The following is a 7,194-nucleotide window of genomic DNA, read 5'->3' on the forward strand; positions in this document are numbered from 1 at the left end:
AAAATAACAAAAAAAAAAAAAAAAAAACCCAAAACAAAAACAAACAAAAGAAAATTGATCAGTGTTTGACTAAATGAGTCCAAGTTTCTTTGACACATTCATAGACCACCACAGGGGCAGAGGATAAACTCCTGAGTGCTTTAGCCTTCACTCAAGAATGACTGTGTTTTCTTCTAAGGCAGTCAAAGACTTAAAAAGAGATTTTTGTGAACAAGACAAAACAGCGACACTTGGCCCTGCAGATACTCAATAGGTAACTAAAAGCAGAACAGTTTGACCTTCATTTTGTAAGTTTAGATCCTACCCCTTCTTACAGCTGGACATGATAGATAGCACATGCCTGTGGGCCCAGTATTCTGGGAGTCTGAGACAGGAGGGCTATAAATTTTAGCCCAGCTTGGGCAACTTGGTGAAACCCAGTTTCTGTCTTCAAAAAAGAGAGAAAGGTCCAGGGATGTAGCACAGTGAAAAAGCTGCAGGTTCAACCCTCAGCAATGAAGAAAACCAAAACAAACAAACAAAAATTCTACAAAATCTCACCTATCGACTACAAAATTTTACAGTCATCAACCTTTTGTCCAAACAGTTTTGATATGCTTACAAAACTCCATAAAAAAGGACTGTTAAATTCAAACTTACATAAATTCTTCCAGAAGTAAAAATGTCAAATACCAAGTCACGTGATGCTAGACACAATGTCAATCATCCACAAAAGCAAGGCACTAATTTTACACTCAAGAAGAAAAGCTATTACCTTAAACTTCCTTAGTCATTTACTTGAGTCTAAGAACTTCTTTTCAATCAAAAGTTTTATTACTAGGCAACAGTATGGTATTCCTATGAAAAATACTCATGCAGTTGTTTTGTTTTTTTTCTGCGGTGCTGGGATCAAACCTAGTGCCTCAAACTCGTTAGGCTAGGCAGGGCTCTTCCAAGCTCTCTAATACAGGCTGTTTTTTTTGTTTTGTAACAGACAATTTACTAGTGGTCTTCACAGTGGAAGTCAAGTGTGGATGATTGTGTCTAGTCCTGAACTCCATATTTAAGAAGTATATTTTACAAAACATTAATCATTATAAATTATAAGTAGCTGACATAAATTATAAAAAGCTGACAAAATGTTGTATATAATAGTCCCTAGGGAGAGAAAACAAAAAATATACTGTTATCCATTTCTTAATTATATGAACTTCTAAGCAAAGAAGGTGTGATACATGCAGTGATTTTACTCAAGCAATGAATTCTACACATAGGCAACAAATTTGAACATATGGCTTAACAAACCTAAAAATGGCTCAAAAATGGCTCAAAAAAGGCCAAAATTAGTACAATGAATAGATTTCTAGAAGAGTCTCAACTCAATTCTTGAGAGGTCAGAGATTTCAGGAGTACCTAGGCACAATATATGGACCTACCTTTTATTAAACAGAGAATACCAAAGTGAATGATTATAACCAAATGCCAATTTCCATCCTATTCACTAGGCAGGAGTCCTACATATTCATCCTTCGTAACAAATACTAAGACTTCATTATGGGATTTGCTATCTGTTTTCAATTTATCATGCTCTCAAATTATGGCAATATTCTAAAAGTCAGTCTACTATGTGTTTCTGTGTATAAGTTTAAAACTTTATGTACTGCTGAAATGTTATTGTGTATCTCAAAACAATCAAAGGGGCAGGGGATTTAGCTCAGTGGTTCTGCCACCTGCTTCACAAATGTAAGGTCCCGAGTTCGATCCCCTGTACCAAAAAAAAACCAAACAAACAAACAAACAACCAACCAAAGGTTAAACATAAATAGGATAACTGTATTACAGGAAGAAACCTTATGCATAAGTGTTTAAAGTGGTTCTGAATAAGTGATAACAACTGTGGATCAATTATAGAAAAGCATAATTTTCTTTTTCAGATTTTTATACTTCACAAGCAACAAGTCTGTTTTGTTGGCTTTTAGTTTGTTCTGCATTACTGGGGATTGAACCCAGGGCCTTTGCTCTCAACTACATCCCCAGCCCTTTCTGTTCTATTTTTTATGCTTTAACGAAACAGATTCTAAGTTGCTAAATTGCCCAGAGTGAATAAACCTGGCGTGATCCTCCTGAGACATGAGACTCATCCTTCCAGCATGAGTCTGTTACCACTTGACAAAAAACCCTAAGTTTATTTGATAAATGCAATATGACCAGAGAAAAACGAAGGTGTGACACAGTGCCTGACATATACACTGACCTCAGTCTGATCCTCAGTAACACACACACACACACACACACACTCCAAAGGGAAAAAAATGGTGACAGGTACATAAGCCATAGCTAGCAAAGAAGTGCAAAAAATAATAATAAAATATACAAAACAAAAAGAAAAATATTGCCCAGCATGATGGTGCACACTTGTAATCTTAGTACTCAGGCTCAGGCAGGATTGCTATAAGGCCAACCTGAGCAACACAGTAAGTTCGAGGCCAGGCTAATCTACATAGTAAGACCATGTCTCAACAAAAAACAAACAAAAAATCTTGAAGTACATAAAAAGTTGGCATCAAAATGAAACACATGTCAGAACTATGGTATACAAATTAAGCTTGCAATGGCCCATTTGTTTGCCTCAGCATAAGGATAAACTTTCCAATTAATATTAGCAACATTATGCAACATTCTTCTATTACTGTGATAGTAAATTCAGGACTAGGTTTGGAGAAAGGAAGATTATGATGAGTACAAGGTCTCTCAATCTTGAGTACACGGAAATTTGTTGTGGAGAACTGCCCTCTCTGTGTCATAGGTACAACAGTATCCCTAGCCTAAAAAAACACCTCCAGTCTCACTTGTGGTGAAAATCAGCAGTACCTTCAGGCACTGCCTCAGGAAAAATAATCTGCTAAGAAGTAATGGTTTACCATGAAGCCCAGATTAATAATGTTTACATAAAAACTTCGCTAATCTCATCTGCTTCTATATACTTGACATCATGCATGTGTTTCCAGGCTGTAAATGCCATGATATTCCAAGTTTGTCCTATAAGATTACTAGCCTTCACAGTAGACTAGAAGGATAAAAACTTGAAGACATGATTACTTCAACATACATTTACTAAATAGTCAAAAATCCATTAATCACTATTGTGAGCTAGGCGGGCATAGTGGTACATGCCTGTAATCCCAGCACTTGGGAGGCCGAGGTAGGAAGATTAACACAAGTTCAAGGGCAGCCTAGGGTACATAGTGAGCCCAAGGCTAACCTGTGCTACAAAGCAAGACCGTCTCAAAAACAAAACAATACCAAAAATAAAAGAATTTGGGAGTGGACAAACTGGTATTGTACTTAATAAGCTTTTTAACAGATAGGCTTGTAAGATTTGTCCATTTCATTATATAATCTTTGAAAACAACACTCTTTATTTTTGTTTTGAGGTACTGGGAATTGAACCACTGAACTACGTTCACAGTCCTTTTTTATCTTCATAAAATCTCCACCAAGTTGCCCACATTGGGTTCCAACTCACAATCCTCCTGCCTTGGCTTTCTAAGTAGGTGGGATTACAGATGTGCACCACCATGCACTGCTGAAAATAGGACCCTTATTTTAGGGTGATGGTGGTGTTGAGAAAAGATCTCCCTGTGTAGTCCAGACTACGGTCAAATACAATCCTTAGCTAGTATTATAAAAGTGCACCACATACTCAGCTGAAAATAGGACTTGGAGGGTGTAGGGCAATAAGTTAGGGTCTTAATATATAGCCTAGGTTGGCTTCAAATTCTAGATCCACCAGCTTCAGCATTCTGGGTGATTACAGGAATGCACAACCATGCCCAGGTGAAAAGAGGAATTCTTTTTTTTTTTAATCTGAATAGCAGCAAGATATCCTGTCTTTTTTTTTTTTTCAGCTTTAATTGAGTTTATTGATACATTTTAGGGATACAGTACAATTACATTCATTGCTGGGATCTTGTACCTCTACATGACAAGTCTTGATTCTCATTGAAAAGAGGAATTCTTAATGGCTGCATATCTCACCTTTCACTTGGGGTTATGTTATTAAAGTATAACATACAAATATATGTGTATACATCTAAGTGCATAGTTCAAAATTCAAGGTAAACACATTTGTACAGTATCACCAACCAGACTCCTCCAACACATTCCCTTGTATTAATGGAACCCAAGGTACAACAGTTTACCTGTTTTTAAACTAAATAGAGCTATATTACTTTGCAACTAGCTTCTTTCATTTAATGTTATGCTTATGAAATTCATCCACACTGCTCTGTGTAGCTATGGTCATGTATTATTGCCATATAGTATTTCATTCTATGAACAGTCCCTAATTATGCATTCTAATGGGATTTGGCATTCAAATAGCTATACAAGTTATTTTGAAAAGTGCTGCTGTGAACATTCTTCAATGTATTTTGGTAGCAACCTTGATAGATTTCTATTAGGTACATACCTAAAAATGGAACTGCTAGTCATAGGGTACACACACACACACGCACACACACACACACACACACACACACACATATATACCCTATGACTAGCAGATATATATATATATTGAAAGTGTAAAGTGATACAACCACTTTTAAAAACATACTTTCACAATGACTGCTAAAAAAAAACTAACTTGAGGGGCATTGAGACAGGGTCTTTTGCTTTGTAGTTCAGGCTTGCTCTGAACTCTCTATATCGCCCAGGGTGGCCTCAAACTCATGGAAATCCTCCTGTGTCAGCCTCCTTAGTGTTGGGATTAAGGCATGTCCCCAAAATTAACATTTATAGTTAACTGCTACAAAAAGATGACATAACTGCTAAAAAAAAACTAACTTGAGGGGCATTGAGACAGGGTCTTTTGCTTTGTAGTTCAGGCTTGCTCTGAACTCTCTATATCGCCCAGGGTGGCCTCAAACTCATGGAAATCCTCCTGTGTCAGCCTCCTTAGTGTTGGGATTAAGGCATGTCCCCAAAATTAACATTTATAGTTAACTGCTACAAAAAGATGACATAAAACCCAGCCATCAAAAGAATTTTTTTAGGTCCCAAGTTCAATCCCTGTTACAAAAAAAAAAAAAGTGTGCTTTTAAAAATGCCAAATAAAGTAAATGGTGCTCTAAAAAAATCCTATTCGTGATTTCTTTTAACTACATGAACCAGAAATTTTTATATTATGAATAAAGATTCAAAAATAGAAAATAAAATATTGTATATACTTTAAAAATTCAATTATAGAAAGGGGGAAGAGGGCCAGGGATTCAGTTCAGTGGTTCCGCCACCTTGCAAGCACAAGGACCCGAGTTGGACCCCTGGTACCAAAAAAAGAAAGAAAGGGAAAAGAGAGGACAAGGGCAAGGGAAATAAAAGGAATTCAAATGTGTTATGCACAATTACCAACTCCTCATGATTAATGTAATCATTATACACTAGAAACATGTACTGGTAAAAGCTTTTAAATTACACAAAAAATATTATAAAGCATTAGATATTCAACAAAATTACAGCAAGCACAGGCAGATATGAGCTATCACCATATACACAATTTCATTCATCTGAAAATGGAACATTACAAAAGCAGCCTAAATTGACTGAGAGTTGAAACTGTTATCAATGGAATAGCACTGAAAAATCAAGAAAATTATAACCTTTAAGCCTTTAAGCAACACTGTATGCATTGTATAGACATGGTGACTGACATATGCTTATAATCTCAGCACTCTGACAGTGCTGAGAGAGGAAGATGCAAGGTTTGAATTCAGCCTGGTCAATTAAGAAAGAACCTGTCTCAACAAAGAAAGGGAAAGGGGAGGGATGTGGATGTAGCTCAGTGCAAAGGCCCTGGGGTTTAATCTCTAGCGTGTGTGGCAGGGGTGGGGGAAAAAACCTGTATGCTGCTTAAATTAGGTTAAAAATATCTACTTCCTTTAACATTGTATCTAACTTACCATGTCTTTACAGTAAGAACTTTCCACATGCTTTCTTCTAGGTTTTGAAGTGTACAATTCATTTTTGCCATCTATAGTTATTGTACTGTGCCACAGCACACCAAGATTTCTTGCTCCTTACTAACTATAACTTAACACCCACCAAAACAACTTTCCCCATCATTCCCTTCCCACTACTATCTCCATAGCCTCTGGTACCTACTACTTATTTCTCAATTTCTATTTCTATTTCTAGTCTACACATGAAGAGAGATGTAGTACAGCACTTGTCTTTCTCTGCCTGATGTATTTAACACAGTGATCTCTGCTTTCATTCATGTTGTTACACAGGACAGGATTTCACTCTTTATGACTGAACAGTGCTCCTCTGCATATATCTACAGCTTTTCTTTATCCATTCACCCACTGATGGACACTTACACTGCTTCCATTTTTTAGCTATATTATGCACAGTGCTGCACTAAACAGTGAGAGTGCTCCTGTCTCTTCAATGTATCAATTTCATTTCCCTTGTATACATACTTAGTAGTGACACTGTTGCACAACATTGTAGCTGTGTTTTTAAATGTTTTTAGGAAACTCCGTACTGTTTTCCATAATTGTACTAAATTCACATTCTCACCAACAGCATACAAGGGTTCTCTTTTCTCCACATCTTCGCCAACACTCACTATCTTTAGATAATAGCCTTTCTTACTTGGGTAAGGTAATATCTCATTGCGGTTTTTGGTTTGCATTTCCCTTATGAGTAATGAACATTTTTTGAGCTCATTATCCACTTTCTAACCACATTACTTGTTTTTGTGCTATTCAATTTCTCAAGTTTATTGTATTTTCTGGACATAAATCTCCTTCGATGTATAGCTTGCATATATTTTCTTCCACTTCTGAAACCACCTGACTTATGACATATATATGAGCTGTATATATTTAATCAGCTACTGATCTAATGCTTTTATACACTACAGAAATTGAGACAAAAAAAAAATCCATTCACATGGATAAACAGCACCATAACCAAGGGTGCTGAAAAGTGCTGAAGAAAGCTGGGCACAGTGGTGCACACCTGCAATCCCAGGATGTATGAGGCCGAGGCAGGTGGATTACTCCAAGTTCAAGGCCAGTTTACACTAAGCCAAACTAACTTAAAAGACAAAACAGGGCCGGGGATTTAGCTCAGTGGTTCGGTGGCCTGCCTGGCAAGCGCAAGGACCCGAGTTCAATCCCCGGTACCAAAAAAAAAAAAAAAAAAAAA

At 36.9% G+C, this 7,194-nt stretch overlaps 1 protein-coding gene across 1 annotated transcript in view; it reads right to left on the bottom strand.

Annotated features, from left to right (window-relative positions):
- The window catches only part of Usp34 (ubiquitin specific peptidase 34), a 206,073-nt gene that overhangs the window by 148,018 nt on the left and 50,861 nt on the right, over positions 1 to 7,194 (bottom strand).

Source organism: Fukomys damarensis, unplaced genomic scaffold, assembly GCF_012274545.1.
Source record: "Fukomys damarensis isolate Sample0158 unplaced genomic scaffold, DMR_v1.0_HiC HiC_scaffold_2, whole genome shotgun sequence".
Taxonomy (NCBI): Eukaryota; Metazoa; Chordata; class Mammalia; order Rodentia; family Bathyergidae; genus Fukomys; species Fukomys damarensis.